The sequence below is a fragment of the Trifolium pratense genome, linkage group LG5 (genome assembly GCF_020283565.1).
Source record: "Trifolium pratense cultivar HEN17-A07 linkage group LG5, ARS_RC_1.1, whole genome shotgun sequence".
NCBI classification, from domain to species: Eukaryota; Viridiplantae; Streptophyta; class Magnoliopsida; order Fabales; family Fabaceae; genus Trifolium; species Trifolium pratense.
This window is the reverse complement of record NC_060063.1, coordinates 50,294,491-50,314,502: the sequence shown is the minus strand read 5'-3', so window position 1 is coordinate 50,314,502 and position 20,012 is coordinate 50,294,491. Positions and strand designations below refer to the sequence as shown.

General features: G+C 32.4%; 2 long non-coding RNA genes across 3 annotated transcripts; both read left to right on the top strand.

Moving 5' to 3' along the window:
* Positions 1-4,577: 4,577 nt before the first annotated feature.
* Positions 4,578-7,256, top strand: LOC123884099. Its single transcript, XR_006800677.1, has 4 exons — positions 4,578-4,722; positions 5,275-5,380; positions 6,413-6,581; positions 7,184-7,256. It is a non-coding gene; the product is annotated as an uncharacterized LOC123884099 (long non-coding RNA).
* Positions 7,257-15,715: 8,459 nt separating this feature from the next.
* LOC123884097 lies at positions 15,716-19,278 on the top strand. 2 transcript variants are annotated; one of them, XR_006800676.1, is made up of 4 exons: positions 15,716-16,130; positions 16,383-16,499; positions 18,077-18,207; positions 18,702-19,278. It is a non-coding gene; the product is annotated as an uncharacterized LOC123884097 (long non-coding RNA). The 2 variants fall into 2 exon arrangements; XR_006800675.1 differs by having other exon boundaries at positions 15,718-16,130; positions 18,715-19,275.
* Positions 19,279-20,012: the final 734 nt, after the last annotated feature.

Genomic DNA, 20,012 nt, shown 5'->3' with positions numbered 1-20,012 from the left:
AAGTGCAAACCAAACTTTCGTGTGCACTCAATTTTAACAACCATAGTGGTAACAACAGGCACATGCAAAATCCTAATCATCCTTTAAAACAAAATCTGGAACCATGTAAAATTTGTGAAAGCCGGTATGAATGATTTGTGTTATATCTATTGTATTCAGTATATATAGCTATTTTCTTAACACTGAATAGACAAAAATGATGTGTTTATTTCATGTTCCAGATCACTTTGTATCTCAAGCAAAATTTGTATTGAAACTCTGATTATATTATAGCACACAAAACAAAGGAGCAATTGAATCTCATACCGGAACCAATTTGAATGCACAAATTCAATAACAAAAGTATAGAAAACCGATTAAAATAAAATACATATTTTAATTCATATATCTACCACTCAAATTGGTATAGCTTAAATCAAGTAAATACAAGGGTGCAATATCCCACGCATATCTCACGCATGATCAAAATCCAACACATACAGTATTAAGATATTCCAATATCTAGAAATCGATGAAACCAAGGAATAGACATGAAAAAGTAACAGAAAGCAATAAAGAATTTTGATGCACTACTTATTGATACAATAATATGCCTAAACCTGAACTTTAGTCTTATTAAATTTGTTTTCAGAATCGAAAACCATTATATCAATTCATCTCCAAATTATATTTGACACCGAAGTACAAAAACAAAATTCAAAATACGTTGGCAAAAAAAAAAAAACAAATTCAACCAATTCCGGTTTCAAATAACATAAAAAATAATAATAATTCAATTGATAACATAATCAAACATAGATTCTAATCAATTGATCGAAATTAGGGTTCTAAATCATATAATAGAGGCTCTGATACCACATGTAATAATTAACAATATATTATATGAAATTAGAACACACTTACTTGTGAATCAACAATCATGTTACCGGAAAGCGCACCAATATCGAAAACATCGATATACTAGACAAGGTCTTCCTTTGCCTATCACTTGCTCCAGTCTTTGGGGTCTTTGATGGGTAAAACCACAAATGAGCTTACTGTGTTTGTTCGTGACGGCAAAGGGGACCTAGCCAATCTTATATAAGATCACAACCCTAGTACCACCCATCATGGACTCTAGAGTTGGGCCTACACTTTGTTTCTACACAAATCAGAATTAGTGTTCAAGCCCATTATTAATGATCACTATTATCGGGCTTAAGCATCATCAAATGGATCACAACAACATCAACCCGTTTTTATTAAAATCAAAAGCCACAATTGATTGCAGCCCACAAAATATTAGAAAATATTCTAACAATTTAAACATTCATTTTCAAAATTTCAATGAAAGAAAAATACTTCATTCTATTCAATATCTTTATGGGGCAAAGAAGAAAAAAGAATTAAAAAAGAAAATCCATTTATTAGCTTTATTAACGATGAATAATAATGAAAGGACTTCTTTTTTTCGGAAGAGAACACATTCACATCGAATTAATCGAAATGGCAAAAGCATAATATGTCTTTTTCTTGATAGTACCCATTTTTTTACTAAAAATATTCCATTTTTTTTTTTTATCTCTAGAGTGAAAAAGTTCCTAAACTTTCTATTTCTCCCCAGGCACAAGAAAGAGCTATATGAACGAACTTATACAAAAGCGGTCAGAGGAGGATGACAATGTGAATGAGGTAATCAATAAGTTTGTATTTCATGAATAATTAGTGTTAGATCAGGATCAGATTTTTTTGATGGTTGATCGTTTTTAAATGTAGTCACTTTTTTTATTCATTCTAGATAAGCTATTTGCCACTTGTTCTTGTTAGGTTTAAATATGTTGCGGGACTTCATCTTTAAATCACTATTAAGATTTTATTAATCCTTTTTCACTAAGAAATTTTGTGGTTATGAGTTATGACACCCCCTTCATCTAATCACTATTAAAAATTATGTTCTAATCTCTTCCGAGAGACTAAAAACACAATTTTTTGTTAAATGGACTAAACATGAATAAAATATTTATATGAACCAAATTTCAATGTCCGTTATTTTATAGGGATTGAAAATATATTTAACCCTTCCTTCCTGTTATATATTTAGTTATGGTTTTGCTTTCTGTTGATGATTACTTATTGTTGTTTTTTATTTTAAAAATTTCGAGAAAAAAAAAAGCTACTACTGTAAAATATTATCGGCTGAGTCGCGGGTGAATACGCTCTCTTTAAGACGTTTCACGGTACTACTCAAGTTGTGCAGAGTAGACTATCAACCGTGAAGTCTCCAGGATAAAACAGCCTTCACAAATTTAAATACCGAATTGCTACTGCACTGTAGAATTCGGGCAGAAATACACCCTTCTATATTGATTCGATGAATCAATTCAATAATTGATACAAGAGTATCAACTCGATGTAACAACAAGGAAAGGAAAATTTTTTCGTGAATGAAAGCAAGGAGAGAGAAGGAAAATAATTGTTCAGAGACTGTATGAACTGATGAACAATAATGAAAACAAAGACTGGTATTTATAATGTAATTCTGAACGAATTTGAATAGTGGGGAACTGATTTTTTACATTTGAGGAATCAGTTGAATTTCAAAAAACAAATCACACGTGACCTGTTTTGTAGGAACGGATTTTTCTTTTGACTGAGCAACGGATAAGCGCTGACACAGCTTCGAAGACTTGGTTTCATGCACAATTAACATGTGCGAAATTAAAAACTCACACACTTAAGATTAAATAAGTTCGTTCATATAGCTCTTTCTTTGGCCCAACACTCTATACTAGCTAGAAATATAACATTGTACTCTATCACTTTCAGATTAAATATACAAGAATAATTTAGATTAAACTCTACTAGATTCTCTCTCACTTTATCTCATTCTCTCTTTCTAACAGCCTTATCGAACGAACATCTTTAATTTTGTTTATCTTCTATAGGGATACCAATGCTGAGGAAAAGATGAATCCATTTGCGGAACAAGAGGCATGGGAAGAACATCAAATCGGTAAATATCTTCGTATTATTGTGCTCATTATAATATCTACTACAAACAACCAAGCTTTATCCCACTAAGTGAGGTGTTCTTCCCAAAACTTTACTTTAAGGTGTTCTTCTAAAAAATCTTTTCTGGTAGATGTATTTCCTGAATTAAGCCTTCTAAATCCTCCTAAAACTTTACTTTAAGGTGTTCTTCTGCCCCTACAAAGTTTAAGGCTATGATCCAATCTCTTATAACTTTTACATCCACAATATGGTTCTTCCACTCCTTATCAACAATAATGCCTACTCCATTTCTCGACCTAACTATGCCAGTGTACCAAAGCTTAAAACCTGAACTGTCAATTCTTTCGCCTTTTCAGCCACCCACATTGTCTCTTGTAAGCACATAAGATTGACCCTTCTCGTAATCATGGTGTCCACTATTTCTATAGATTTTCCTGTAAGTGTGCCTATATTTTATGTTCCAAAAGGAATCCTATTCTCATGAACTAGCTTCTTCACTCACACCAGTTCACAAAGATGTTGGAACCCTTGCTTCTTTTTCACTGCATCCAGGCGGTGATGCAGCGGCCCTTGCTCATTACCCCTCTTCTCGAGCTATAGAGTGCATTGCTTCCAGGCAACAACCTAGCATTCACATAATATCGTATTTGATCGACGTCATAGAGATTTGACCAAGTTTTCCGTTGGCTGTCGGCTGCTTAACACCCTCTCCTTTTATCTGGCCCTTGCTCATTACCACTCTTCTCGAGCTATAGAGCGCATTGCTTCCAGGCATACTAACATTGTTTCCTCTGAATTTTATAACTCACTCTCAAAAGGCTCCCGTACTCCTTTCCAATAATTTTCTGGAGGATTTTGATGAGGATAACAAAGGAGTCGTCTATCATCCTATCAAGAACCAGGTGACGAGTTTTCTAAGTTGATGTGTTTCTTTTTTGTTACTGACTTTAGAGTTTTTTCCTGAATTTGTTCATTATTTATGGGTCTTTAAACTAAGGGGATGAGCATGTAGTATGTGCAAAATGATTGAAAGTCAAATATTTCATTTATTTATGGTATATATTGCCTCTCTGGTATTGTTTGTGCACTAATGGATTTTGCACCTCGAATGTCTTGAGTGGCCTAGGATCTATAAATATGAATAAGCCAGAGCTAGCCACTCTGCTGTCTCCTTGATTCAATATTAAATGCATTAATGTTGTGTTTCAATTCAAAATGTTCAATTACAGCCCACACATCCTTACTCTCCGCATCAGTTTATGGTGATTTTTTAAAACCCTCATCCATCGTTATGTGTTTCTTCTGGCGTCGTCCTCCTCGACACGCCTAAAAGCACCGTCCTCCTCGCGTCTTCACCTTTCTCTCGCCATTGTCTGCACTATGCTGTCTTTATCCTGAAATTTTCAGCCTTCTCACACGCCCCAACGCCGTTGTCTTCCACGCATCATCTCCCTTCTCTCGCCGCCTTGCGTCGTTATCTCTGCTATTGTGATTGCTCTGCTTTCTTTCGATTTCGTTTTGTTTTGATTTTTATTTAATATTATGTTCAATTGAACAGGTGAGATATTTGCGACATTTATGGTATAGTAATCAACAACTTAATGTATTGTGGATCAATGACGTCAATCGCAATCAATTTGACTTATTGAATCACATGACAAGGATGGAGAAAGTGAGTTCAAAAGTTAAAAAGGATTTCAAAGTTATTGATAGAATGAAATATGGCTTCAGGTAATTAAATTAGTGTTCTCACTTTTATCAAATTGCTTTGCTAATTTGTGGTCTTAATAACATATTTTGGATGATTTTGAATTAATAGCTTTATTATTATAGCAACAAATAGACCACCAGTTCCTCATATGTAATGCTATTAGTAATAACTTATTGTGTTACATTTCTGATATATATAATTTTTGATGCTTTATTTTGTGTTATTGGTATCATGCTTGAGGATGCACCAAGGTATCTTTTGTTTTTGAGGAATGATGGAATGTTTTCTCATAGGATCATTGACCCACAGATGTTGATATAAGTTTTGTATTTCTACATCATTTTATTCTATTTATTTCAAGTTGAATCATTTTAAAAGCTTCGCATTTAGCCTTTTCGCTTTAAAAATTCCATATAATTTATGTTTTATAGATTAGGTAACCATATGCAATGAGCAGGATGCAATTACACATAAATGAAGATTTGTATAATTATGTTCATCACCATTTGACCAAATATTTTTAGCTTGGTATTATCTTATATTGGCACAAATCATATGATTCTCCTTTCCAGCCTTGTGAGAAATGTTAAGATCGATTACAAAGGGACTAAGCTTAGTTAGCACTATGTCACCTGCGAATCAAGTTCTTTGGAGAACTTGCAGTAGGCTTCACTCATGGTGTGTTCATGCTCCTTTCATTTTGATCATTTGTCTGTTTTTTTTTTTTTTTTTTTATTTAGAGAATTCATGGTTATACATTTTGTGATTTATGTTAGGTTTATGGTTCTTATGTTTGCTAAGTTAGGTTAATTTTAATGTGTTAGAAGTGTTGGTGTGCATTTTTTGCTTGACCTTCTTTAGTTTGAGCTCAGTAGGAGATAGATGCCCTTATTTGTATGAAATCTTTAAATTGAGTTTAGTAAGTTTTTTATTCAATTTTTCAATGTATTGCCATGATCATAACTGACTGAGGTTGTGTGTTTGTGGAATACATTGGAAATTCAGATCATACCAATTAAAGCAACTTAAGAATCTTGAGATTGTTTAGAAGCACTACTTGCTACAATCTTTGGTCAATTGCTCAATAGATATTCCAGAAAAAAGTTAGAGGTGTCAATAATTGGATAATATAGATGGAATTTACTATAATAATACCCTTCTAAAATTAGGAAGGGTATATCATTTAGTTCAGTCATCTATGACATGTGAACTTAATGTTCTGTTTGTAAATTTTCAAAATAAAGCTCATATGAGAGTAAGATCTGCTCTCACATTCATTCTCATGTATACTTTTTAAAGGTTGCATTTAGATGTTTCCAACTTTCCATTACAATTTTAAATTACACTTATATTCAACCATGTGCTCTGTGATGAACTAAGTATTTACAGAACTAAGTATTTGAATGTTTGTTTTGTATTGTACCATCTATACTCTAACTTATGCGTAAAATATTAGTCATCATGGTTTACAAATTACAATGACTTTATTGCTATAATGGATTTAAAGGTATTTTATATTTTCATGGTGTGTAAGCATGAATCTGTGTGATGTTGATTATTCTCTATATTTAAGTTTTAAATTTTAATTTGTGCCTTTGTGCGATTTCTAACAAGGAATAACAATGGGTTGCTCACCGGTGATGCATTAAACGGAATGTGCAGCTATATAACATTGTTAGGAACATACTGATGGCGGTGCATCTCTTGCAGTTCCATCGTTGTAACCATGGCCAATTTATGCACTCTTAACTCAAGTTTCAATGCTGAGAGTGGCAATGGTACTGCAACCCTACAACCCTCCTTCACAACACTTTGGCTTTTGAGAATATCACCATTTTGAAAGTCGGCATCATTCCTGACTTCCTGTGATGTATCCCAAGTAATCTACTTTCTCTTTCCCTCTAATATCTTTTCTTCTGAATTTCTTACAGAAATTTGTTTTAACGGTTATTTTCAATGTATACCTAATTTTTTCTATTTGTAAAATTGTGAACAAAGAACATGACAAAAGCCAATCTTGTGTCCTCACAAAAGATTAGTACATCCCCAAGGTAATCATATACTAATTTATACTTCTATAATTACATATTTTCATGATTAAATGCTTATGGATAATTTATCCATTGAAGTTTGTTGCATTATATATTCCTTCTATATGAACAAAATCCTTTGTTTTGAGTTGAGATATTTTGTGCCTCTCCTTATGTGACTATGTGTCCTTATGTAGATGAATTAGCATGAAATTCTTTGCAGTCAATATCAATGCAACAAATCATTAATGAAATAGATATTATTATCTTACTCACATGTGCTACTGGTTTTTTTTTTTTTTAATGGGGTTTAGAAGCTTCATCTCCATTGATAAAAGTTCTCATTAATTTCTTTTGATAACTATTTTTATATATAAACCTGTAAAATACAATGAACCCAAAGTTTATTGAAGTGATATGCATGTGACTAACAAGAATAGTCTTTGTAAAGGTGTCCATAAAGCTCTCTAATTAAAGGATGGAGGCTCAAAATGCCATGGGAAATATGTTCATGACTCATGAGGAGGTGTAACGACCCAAATTTATTATTCACTATTTAAGTGTTTAATTATTTGGTGACGTGACTTTTAAGTAAGATAGTGACTTTTAAGTAAGATAGTAACTTTAAGTTATTTATCTAGAACTTTAGTTAACGATCAAGGTTACGAGAGTTTGTGAGTGTTGGGCCGTGCTATTGGGCTTTCGGCCCAATGGGCCTTGGAACACATGTGGGGGCGCTATTTATAGCCCATGTTAGAGAGAGAAAGCTCATTTTCTCATGAGTTTTGGTGGAGGAAGAGAGAAGGGAGAGCTTGAGGAGAGCTAGGGCAAGCTTGAGCAAGAGATTCAAAGAGCAATCGTCGGATTAAGTTAAGAGAGTTAGATTACATATTTTTGAGTGATTATGGAGAGGGGAGGATGTTGATTCCTCCATTCCCAAACTCTCTACACTCATTTTCGTTTTGGGTTTTGGGATGACTTTTCTTAATAAAAGTGAAATTGTTGATCCAAACATGTTTAATAAACTCTTAACAAATAGTATGAACGAAGTTGTGGGGTTTAATGAGGGAATTTGTAGATGTTTGTCAAGAACATGTGTGTTTATGAGTTTTTGAGTAAAAGTGTATAAAATCTCATGATTTTGATGTGTTTGATGTAGATCTATGAAAAAATTGTACTTTCATGTTTATGTGTATGATATATATGTGAAAACATCGTTTTTATGGATCTGGAACATCAAAAATGGGGTTTTGGGTCGATTTGAGCTCAAAATCGCGATGTTAAGTACCTTGTTTCAGGTACAATCGCTACTGCTCGCTAGATGGTCGCTCAGTGACCGTAGCTCGCTAGACCTCGCCAGATGACTGAAACATTATGTTGTTGGTCGCTACCTCTCCCTACGGCTCGCTTAGCCACGGTGACAGCACAACACTTTGCTGTTTTGAAATTTTAATGGCTTTGAGGGTTCTAACATGTTATATTATGTATGCTAATTATTGTAATAGACATATATGCTTATAATATGGATAATGAACATGTTGTATGAGATTAATTGAGTAATCTTAGAGAATAAATATGATTGTGATAATCATGAATATGTGTTGGTAACATGATTTAATCGTATGCTTTTGTGATGATGTATGCAATTGAATTATATGTGTGTATCCTGTTTGGATTGTGCAATGAATATTGTAATGAGAAGATAATTATTAATAGGAATAATTATGATGCTGATGATTGTTGATAGTTTTGATGATGTTTGTTTAAATATCAAAGACGAATATTAGGTATAGTGTTATCTACTAAAGACGAAATGTTGGATAGTGTTCCACATTTATAATTGACGAGCTTAGTGCTAAATCTATCTGTTGATGTGTCTTAATAAATGAGCAGAGTCCGTCATGACTTAAATCTGAACAATGCAGAGTCCGTCATGACTTAAATCTGAACACAAGTAGTGTCCTAAATGACTTAAAATTGTATGGATTATGTATCCGAAAATGAATGAATAAATGGTATTGCGTGCATAAGGGATGTCTAGGGTGACATGAGTGATTGACATTAGTTGTATTAGGGTCTATGTGTATCTCTAATTGATAATTGATAATTGGCACTGGAATGACATAATTGTGTTTGAATTACTATGTGAGGATATGTATACATATTATGTGAGGATATGTATACATATTATGTGATATTTGATATGTGACATTGTTGTCGACTAGCCGACTATTTTATTGATGTGTGTGATGGTACTTTGTTGGAATGGTTGTCGATGTATTATTTGGATTGTAACAAAACCTGTGCTGAGAGATACTGAATGTATTGAAATGGTGTCTTTTATGATTGTGTAATAAATTAGTCATTGGGCAAGACAAGATTGAAGAATCTAGAAGCATATTGTAAATCAAGGGGTAATTTCACACTTTATCAAGATAAATTTCATTCTATAGAAATTTTATATTGTACTTGGTAAATGTTGTTATTAAGTTTTAAGATTTTGACTCTTTGATTATAAGATTAATATATAATGTTGTTGCCGACTCTTTGAAATTATGAGGCATGGGTTATGCACTTCATAAACCCATTTTTATATTGATTTAAGCACTTCATTGAATAGGTGGAATCAACTGTTCTGGTGAATTTTTCTTTTGAGTGTCATGCTTTTCTTATCTTCTTAAAAGATCGAGAGTGAAGAATAATGTTAGGTTTACGAGTATAGCTGAAAAAGACTGTGGTGAATTGGTAGGGACAAATGCGTGCTTTATGAGAAGATTTTTCTATTGTATTCTTTAATTTCATTTATCATTTATCATTTATGTTTTTCTATTGTGTAGGAAAGTATTACTGAACATTTTGTTATTGTTAGTTTAAACTCCACTCAAAACTTCATTGTAGAATGAAAAAGCTTTTATACCATAGTAATGAGTAATAAATAATGTTATTATTGACTAAAAACTATTGCGTTATATTTCTCTTTCTCTACTATAGTAATATTATATTTCTCTGGTTTTAAGTATATGTGCATATTGTTGTATTGTTAACAATATGGATATAATCATGTTGTACACTTCACTACAATTCTTTTTTTTTTTGCCCATACCATAGCGTATAATTCAGATTTTTTCTCTTGATTGTTTTGCACTTCAAGATTTGGTGATGCAAAGATCGTTGAGGTGATTAGTATACAATCTATATAGACAACTGAGTTATTTGAAACGTTGATGTCTATAAAGTATCTCAATAGTCCTCTTTTTTTTCTTCTTAAGACAGTTACCCAATAATCTTATATAATGTTTCTTTTGAGCTATTTGTATTAAAATTATGTTCAAGATATATCATATCTGTGGAGGTTGATCATCTCCTTCCACCTTTCTACCTCCTTCAAGAATACAAGTGTAAGAGGAGGGATGAAATTAATAAAATATAATAAATTAAAAAAACAAGAGAAAAAGTATTAGAGAGATAGACACAAATTAGTAAAGGAGAAAGTGGGACAAAATTGATTGAAAGAGAGGATCTAAATTCGTATTTGCGATAGAGCTTGACTTTGTAATCAAAATGAATAAGATTTAAATCCTTCAAAAACAATTGTAAAATAATTATTATTAACACTATTAACAGTACTAATTTTTTCTTTTGTAATTAAAAAATACACTCACTTTAATTCGTATTTTTACCCGGGTCGGGATAATAGTTGTAATTAACACAGGTGTATCTGACACAATTGTAAACTATCTAACTCAGAATGCCACATACTCACATAGACATAGGGAAGTATTTAGGGGTGGGATAGAAGAATGTGTTTTGGGAGAGTTTGTCGCTCTCACTACTAGAAAAATAAAAATTAGAGAGGGACAAAATCCGTCGCTAAAGGGTTAAATTCCGTCACAAACACATTTATTGACGGATTTAGCGACGTCTTACATTCCGTTTGCAATTTCAACGTCGCAAATGATTAGTGAGGGAATTTATCATCCATCACAAATTGCGACGGAAATTAGGTGTCACAAAAGTAATAGTCCGTCGCTGATGACTAACCAAAAATACCTTTTATATTTGGAATTCCGTAGCTAATCAGTGACAGATATGACTTCCATCACTAATTTATGACAGATTCGAAATTGGAAATTTCGTCACTATTATTTGTGACAGATTTAAAATTCCCTTACTAATGTTTGTGACAAATTTGAAATTCCCTCACTAACTACGTCAATTTCCTCACAAATTTTATACATCATTTTTTTATATTTAAACCATAAGTTTAACATATATCACACCAAAAAAAAACATATACACCACCAAAATACAAAACAACCATCATTAGTATTAACATTATTCTTGAAATTAGAGTTTACAACCAAATTCTCAAAGCAAAAATATACTATTTACTATAACTAAGAATTTACTAGTCCTAGCGAAAAACTCTCGATAAATCAAAATAATAACTCCCTAAGAAATGTGGTTCTCTTGAGCCGAATGCAACTCCTCCATAGCTAAAAGCGACTCTCCATGTGATGCACAAATCAATTTCTCATTTGTCGTCAATTGTGTAACTAACCTGCATTAAAATGAACAAGCACAATTAAGAATAAAAAAAAAATCATAATTCAAAATCATTTAGAGGCCATTCATATAGAAGATGGTTGATGACAAAATAGCATATCGTTAAGTAATAAAATTTATAAAGTTCGTATCCGCAAGGATTGTTTCAATCTTGACAAAACAATTGTATCGTAATTAAGACGTAAATAAAAAGGGGGGTTTTCTTTGGTTTGAAGTTTTTATCATAAACTTAAAATTGACTTAGAATTCAAATTGATGAAGAGAAGTGATTAGTCCTTATTGGTTCATCTAATTACTATTTTTCTTGGTAATTTCATGTATGATCACAAATTACTCAATTTAGTTTCACGATTAGATTAAATCAAAAATGATTATGCCCAATGTCTTGGTAACATAATACTCTCCCTTGATCATCGATTCCTAATGTCTTAGGTAATCTATGATCAATTGAGGTTTACAAACTTTAATCTTTTAATCTCAATTAACAATCCGAAATGTCTTAAGTGAAAGTTAATTGATCAATCATTCCTAGATCGATCATTCATTCCTATCGTTATAGTAAAACAAATGATTGAAATCATCACACAATTGATCAAGTCATGTAAAGCATTAAGCACAAGGAATAATTGAAGAAACTAACTTCGTAATTCATTGATCATAACATATGATAATCACATGGTTAAAGAGAAATAATAATCAGAATTCCCTGAGGACCAATCATAAAAAATTAGCTAGACATAATATTCAAAGAAACAAGCATGATTAAAAGGGATAAACCAAAGATGGATTGCTTTGAATTTGTCCACTCTTCACGTGCCTTCCTTTGTTTCTTCAATTCATCATTCCATGAAGCCAAGCTAGCTCCTCTCTGTTCCGTTGTCCAGCTGCGTGTTGTTGCTGTGCGTCCTCCTCCTGTACGTGATGTATCTCTCCCCTTTTTCAAGTGCCAACCTAATTCCCTTTCTTCTTGGTTTTGGGTCAAGGCAAATGACCCATGTTTTCTTCTTGTAATTGGCCTAGTTTTGTCAAAGTCTTTCTCTTCTTTTATCATTTGTACCACACTTAACCATAAACCTATTAAATTGAATCAAGAAAATAGAAACTACACCAAATATTATTTTAATAGAGAAAACCACTTAATTGACTCAATAAACCAAAATTTGCAATTTATTTAAAATGACTCTAAATTAAACACTAAACTAATAAAATTATATTAAAAACTTAATTAAAAATACTCTAAAAATAACTACCGATGAGGATTCATCACAACCCCAAACTTAATCTGTTGCTTGTCCTCGAGGAACAATGCTTTCAAAAGAGTGCAACTCAACCTCAAACACCAAACCAAACATTCATGTTAATCTATCTCCGTAATCAATAAGAACAAAACATGTCATTTTACAAAAATTATCATGCTCAAGGTCACTTTCATCTACTAACAACCAATCGAAAATTCAAAAATTCATCCAACATTCATCCATCAAGCTCAATTCTCTCTTCACACAATCTCATCAAAATTCTCTCAAGTGTTTAGGGATATACACTCAATCAACACAATCTACACCTTTCTACCATAGGCTTGCAAGGACTCTAAAAATCGATCAACATACAATGAATATGTACCTTTCGAGGACTTTTCGGGTTATAGCGTGGCTTAGGCTTATTGAAGGGTGGATATTTTTGGGGAAACTAGGTAGAAAAACTTGAAGCTTATAAGATCACCTATTTCAAACAAAAGTGGACAAATCAATTGATCTCCCAAAAATCATCACATTCATACTAGAGAACTTAGTTTTCACAATTTTTTTTTCCTCATGCAAATGAATTCACAATGTGTGAACTCATTCCATGCTCACTTTTTTTTTTTCACAAAGAAGTCCCTCGACAATTTTTTTTTTATTCATTTTTTTTTTCAAACAAGGTGTTATGCATTTTGCATTCTCTTTATTTATTTATTTTTCATTTCTTTCACCATTTCCTTTCTTTTCATGAGGGACATTCTCTTCATATTTTTTTTTCACAAACTTTTTCAAAATATTTTTCTTTTAGTTCTCTAGTACCCCACCCCAAACTTAATAGGTTGCAAATCCCAAGAGCAACCCCAAACTTAATGATGAGCATTGTGCTCAAATCACAAGTTAGGTGATCAACTTCAAGAAAATCATATTTTTTTTTTTTGTAAAAGTTATGTGGTTTTCAAAAAGAAGTAAGATCAAAACATTTTTCTTTCAATAAGGCTCAAAGGGGCTAGCAAGGGATTATAATATTCAAGGGTAGGCTACAAAGGCTCAAGCTCACAAAAACGTGCCTCGGTGCATTATTCATCGCAATCAATCAATCAAGAGAATTCAAGCAAGTTCTAAAGAATAGGAGAGACGTGGAACTCACATAGTCAAGAAAGAAATTCAAGAGTTTAGGCTCAAGACCTCACAGTTAGGATAACAGAGAAGAATTAGAGCCATTAGGAATCATGCTAAACAAACAGAAATCATTTCCTCAAAAATCATCAGCAAACTAATATAACCAAAGAGCAATCAATAATGTAAGTTGACAGTTACTACTTAGATGGAGAACAAACTAACAAGCACATTCTAGTTAAATGCTCAAAATCAAGTAACACATAAAATATTAACTCAAACAGATAAGGATAGAGTAGTGACAAATTCATTCAGCAATGGTTTTTATTACTTAATAAAATGCAGAAATTAAAAGAAAATTAAAGACCGAGTTACCTATCATGGTTGCCTCCCAAGAAGCGCTTCTTTAACGTCATTAGCTTGACACCTCAACCACTGTTAGGGTGGCCTAAATGATAGCAAGAACACATCATCCTTCTTTTTCCTCTTGTTTGTTAAGAATTCCATGAACTTAGCATAGAGAAGCAAATGTTCCCATCTTCCAACAACTAAGCTTTTGGAACAAGCACTCTCCCACCTTGGAGAAGAATGAGATTTCTTTTGCAAGAGATTTTTTTGTTTAAACTCCATTGGTTGTGAATCAAATGTCACATAGAGATCAACATAATTCACTCTTCTCATGTTATTCTTCTTGTTTTTCAATTTTTCATCTTCTCCAATAACATGATGTTTAATCTTCATCTCAACCAACTTCTCACACTCATTTGCCTTTTCAACAAGATTACCACACTCAACTTCAAATCCATCAAATGAACCTTGATTTGACCTCAAAAATTCATCCAAAATCTTTTTGAGTTGAAAGTTGTAATCAATGTTGATCACTTCGCGCTCTTTTTCCTTCAAACAATACTCCTCACAATAGTCATTGTGATGATACGCTCCACAAAAATCACTTCTCGCCTTCAATCTCGAAATCTTTGCATCCAATCTCTCTTGTGCATAAGATAGTAAACATAGTTGATAACAAATGATATTTATTTCTTTGGAATCAATCAATCTATTATCAATCCATTTCATTGCTACAAAACTTAGAGAAAATTTTTAGTAGCAAAATAAACTAAAGAAGACATAAAGAGAAAATTGCATATATACAAAAATAAAATGAAAATAACAGGAAAAAAAATCCTAAGTAAAATAAATTGGCTTGTCAAAATTAATCAACAATCCCCGGCAACGGCGCCAAAAACTTGATGAAAAAATAGCAAGTGTACTAATTTATCGTTAAGTAATAAAATTTATAAAGTTCGTATCCGCAGGGATTGTTTCAATCTTGACAAAACAATTATATCGTAATTAAGACGTAAATAAAAAGGGGGGTTTTCTTTGGTTTGAAGTTTTTATCACAAACTTAAAATTTACTTAGAATTCAAATTGATGAAGAGAAGTGATTAGTCCTTATTGGTTCATCTAATTACTATTTTTCTTGGTAATTTCATGTATGGTCACAAATTACTCAATTTAGTTTCACGATTAGATTAAATCAAAAATGATTATGCCCAATGTCTTGGTAACATAATACTCTCCCTTGATCATCAATTCCTAATGTCTTAGGTAATCTATGATCAATTGAGGTTTACAAACTTTAATCTTTTAATCTCAATTAACAATCCGAAATGTCTTAAGTGAAAGTTAATTGATCAATCATTCCTAGATCGATCATTCATTCCTATCGTCATAGTAAAACAAATGATTGAAATCATCACACAATTGATCAAGTCATGTAAAGCATTAAGCACAAGGAATAATTGAAGAAACACTAGTAGAAAAATGACTTTTGGATAAGGGATTCCACTATTGGTATGTGAATACCAGTAGTGAAACACATTTGACCAAAGGATTCCACTACTGATATTTGAATACCAGTAGTGCAAAGTTCATAGACAAGGGATTTCACTACTGGTTTTCTTAAATCAGTAGTGAAAAGTAGACACGGTGGCAATGTTGTAATTACGTTGAAATTTGTTTTAATTGGATTTCACTACTGATGTGGTTTTCCACGGTAGTTAAATCTCTTAACTTAGAATTATGCTGTGTTCTTTTCATTCAATTCATTCATACGCATGCATTCTCGTTTCATTCCCAAACGTAGTGACTTCGTCTTCTTCGTCTTCGTCCCACAAATCCCAAATCGTGTGACTTCGAAATCCCAAATCATGGCATAAATCTCTTTGAAATCCCTAAATCCCAAATCCCTAAATCCGGATTCAAACTCGTTTTCACCCAACTCGTTCCAGATTCAAACTCGTTTTCACCCATCTCGTTCCAGATTCAAACTTCTTCACAACTGTTCGTTCAATCACACTCAGATTCAAACTCACGAGTTCCAGATTCTTGGTTCCTTCTTCATTCAGATTCAATCTTCTTCACAACTCGTTCTTTCAATCTAAGATTCAGATTCAACCTCGTTTGTTCAAGGTAAGCTTCAAATTCAACTCAAATTCTTCAATTAACCTTCAAAATCACCTTTAGGTCCAGTTTCTCACTTCGTTAATGTTGAATTTGTTATATATTATTCCAATTTTGTCATCATATGGTAGATTAATAAATTCGTAATTAGGTATATGAAATTTATTTATTCATTTGTTATATGTTTTGATTGAGTATGAAGAATTAGGTTTTGAAATTTATTTATTGGTTTGTTGTATGTTTTGATTGAGTATGAATTAGGTATTTAAAACTTTCCGACGACCGCAAAAGTTGAGACAGAGCTAATATGAAGAATTATATTTTGGAGGAAAGAATCGTGTTGTTTGACATAGATCAAATCTCTAACTTTACACAAAGGTTTGCATTCTAAATTAAAGCTTATTTACTTGTTTTGAATGATGGATGTAGTATTGGTTTGTCACTCACTTTAATGGTTCAATTCCTAGTGACATGGGAAATCTATCAAGCTTGCAATTAACAATAGATTTGTCTCATAATCATTTTAGTTGTTCAATCTATCGATGCATATAATTTTATATCAAGTCTTTATTGGTCAAAGAGTTAGGGAAATGGTGAGACAAGCCAATTATTGTCCTATGCTTCAATCTGGAGATTTTAGTAACAATTTGCTCACAGGTTCAATAATCCTCTATGGTTCTATTCCTAACTGGTAACTTGAAAAATGGTTTCTTTAAGCTTCATAATTTTATTTTGGATCATAATTTCTTGACTGGAACAACCCCTGCTTCTTTAGGTAACTTAAGGGAACCTAGAGAGATTTCTCTAAGTCATAACCAATTTAGTCATTGAATAATTTCTCGGTAGTAGTGTAAGAAATCATTGTCTTCTACAAGGAGCTTTATATTGCACCATGTTAATATACCATCTGCATTTGAATTCAGAGATTGAATTGAATCACCACCTGCAGAATAAGCAATGTAGATCACGAAATAAATGGTTGTTTCTCTTTACAAATAGTATTACTTAGACAGTAGTAATTCAAGTCATAGTAGTGATCTATACGCTACGCGAAACTGTATGTTTTTTTTTTTAAAATAGCCTGAAGGGCTTTTATCAAGTAGTGCCATATATATATATATATAGAACACTGTTATGATTGTGGTTCACTAACAGAGCAAACAATAGAAAGGGACTGGTATGCTTTCATTGTCTTGTACTCTTGTAATATGGTCACAGAATTGGTACATGCTGCTGAAAATTTGATTCTCGATAGTTTAATAATTTCCTTTTAATTTTACTGGCAGATTTGTGCACTTGTATATTTGCCATCTTTTATTCTGAAATCTAAAAATTTCATTGTGAAGCCTATAAATTGGTAATTAGGTAATTGGAAATTTGTCCTATGAAGCATTGATTTGTTGATTGGTTTATATGGTTCATATGAAGCATTATAAGTACGGTTTATGTGAAGCATTATAATGAGCATATGATGAAATGCTTCATGTTTGGGTAGCATTAATACTCTTGACTTAATCAATCCTGAATCCTGTACCAATTGTATGGAATGATTCAAGAATCATAATCTGATACGATTTATCGATATTACTGCAACAATGTCTTGAACTCTTGATTATGATTCATGCTTATAGTCATGTATTTAGCCAATTGTTTCCCAAGTACTTTCTAAAGCTGTCCAAAAGATTGAATTTATGTGAATAGCAGTTTGAATTTATGGTGTTGTTTATATTAGCTTTTAAGTTATATAAGTGTATGTTTGGTTACACTTTTGGATGATTTAAAGTTGATTCTATAGGTGTTGAATTGATTTTAGTGCAATGAAAGTGTATGTTTGGATTAGCTTTTAAGTTATATAAGTGCTTTCAATTCATTCTTATTCCCGTGTTTTGTTTCCCTTATGTTTGTTTTCTCTTTGTACCTGTGTTGTTTTCTTTTGTATGACATCTTAAATCCAGAGAGGAATTTGATGAAGAGAAAGAACCTGATGGGATGGTTCTCTCAGGATGCAGTCAACCGGTGTCAGCAGCAGAGATGAAATCCAGAGAGGAATTTGATGAAGAGAAATAATGCAGACACCAAAAGCAAGGTAATTTAATTTTAACATTTTTCCTGCATGCCATATGTTTGTGCCATCTTATGAATAAAATAAATATGAATGCCTCTCTTTTTCTGTATCTGATTTTGATTTGGACGTATCAGATTTGAGTACTGGTTTTGCTGCTTTTTTGTTTTCAGATAAGTAGTCACATGGTTTGGGAGAAAGCCCCTAATCCGAAGAAATATTTTGTTCAACATTGCAAATATGCTTTTGTTTTTACTAAAAAAGTGTTTTGATGAATATCTCTTTTATGCATGTTTGGTTTTTCTTTTCTGGTTTTTGTACTTTCTCATTGTTGTTCATGAATTGGATCAAACCAGTAATGCTGACTATCTTTTCTTCCTACTTCATAAGCACATTTATAGACTTGTCTTTTCTCAATTTTCAATGCATTTAAAGTGGAAAATTTTATCGTATTATAATTGATCGTTAAATTATGGACTATTCCCTACATGTGGTTTGATTATAGAAAATAATCCTAGGTGTCATTGTCAGGTTCAATCTGTACTGCTGTTACTTGGCGGCCGTGAAATACCTCCAACAGTACCTTCCATGCCACTGACAAATATCTGGCTCATGGAGTATTCTACTAGGGATTTATCGGTACTCCTCAAAAATTCAGTGTCCCTCAAAGATTAGCTTCATTGATTAGAAGTAGCATTAAGGTATGATGCTTACTATCATTATTTCTTTGATTGAGCTTACATAGAGTATTTGTTTTGTGTTGAAATCATAAGTTCACTGTTTTAAATCATATTTGTAAATGGTTTTGTTTACCGATACCAATGAAAGGGTGGAAAACAAGACATAGTGGCGAGTTCCTTGATAAGTCTGCAATAATATATATTTGGTTTTTAAAGAAGCCTCAAATAGTGTTCAAATTATTTCAAAATCCATGATCCATTACAGTTGTTTTCGGTTCATATTTCTCAAGGACATGGATCTATAACTGATATATTGCATCTACAAAGTCCGTTATGCCATAATGTACAATATAAGTTAGGCAAATTTAACATGGTTATGTCGTGTTCCTTTTAATTGCTAACAAGGAGATAACAGACTTATGTCATGAACAATTGTGATAGAAGGCAAGTTAGGAAGAATGTATTTACAGAAACAATGAAATTTGTGTTTTGACATTTTCGTAATTTCTGAAAAATGCTAGATCTGTTTCCGAAAACTATAAAAGAAAATGGTGAGGGAAATATTGAATCTACATCCTATGATGTCTGCTTACTTTATATGCCAAAATCCACTTCCTACCCGTGATCCACAACGTTAATTTGTTATATTTGCACCACATGCTAACAAATACAAGTCACTTCTGTAGGATGCTAACAAATACTTGTTGGAACAAAATTGATTTAAAAATGTTTGCCCCTAAATCTATTAAGGTTTTGATGATAACAAAGTATTAATAAACAATTGGAAGGACTAAAAATTTAATTTAAGTGTGCAGATATTAGCTTCAGATAAGCTCTGAGTGAAGCTCAGAAGATATGTATTCAGAAGTTTACTAGCGCTCAGAAGATGTTGAACTTCAGAAGTTACAACCTTCAGAAGATGAAGTCATCAGAACTTCTTAAGTGTCTAAAGCTTCATCAACCTCTGAAGATTTTCTTGAAGTCTGTGAAGATTCCCTTTTTCAAGTCAACTCTTCTACCAATGAAGAAAAGGACCTTTCAAGCTTGATCAGAACAGCTACTCTCATTTTGTCTGTCCACTCTTGAGAACGTGGGACATCAGACTTGTTAGCTGAATAAGGAAAGTCTTCTCTGCACATGGTCAAAGTG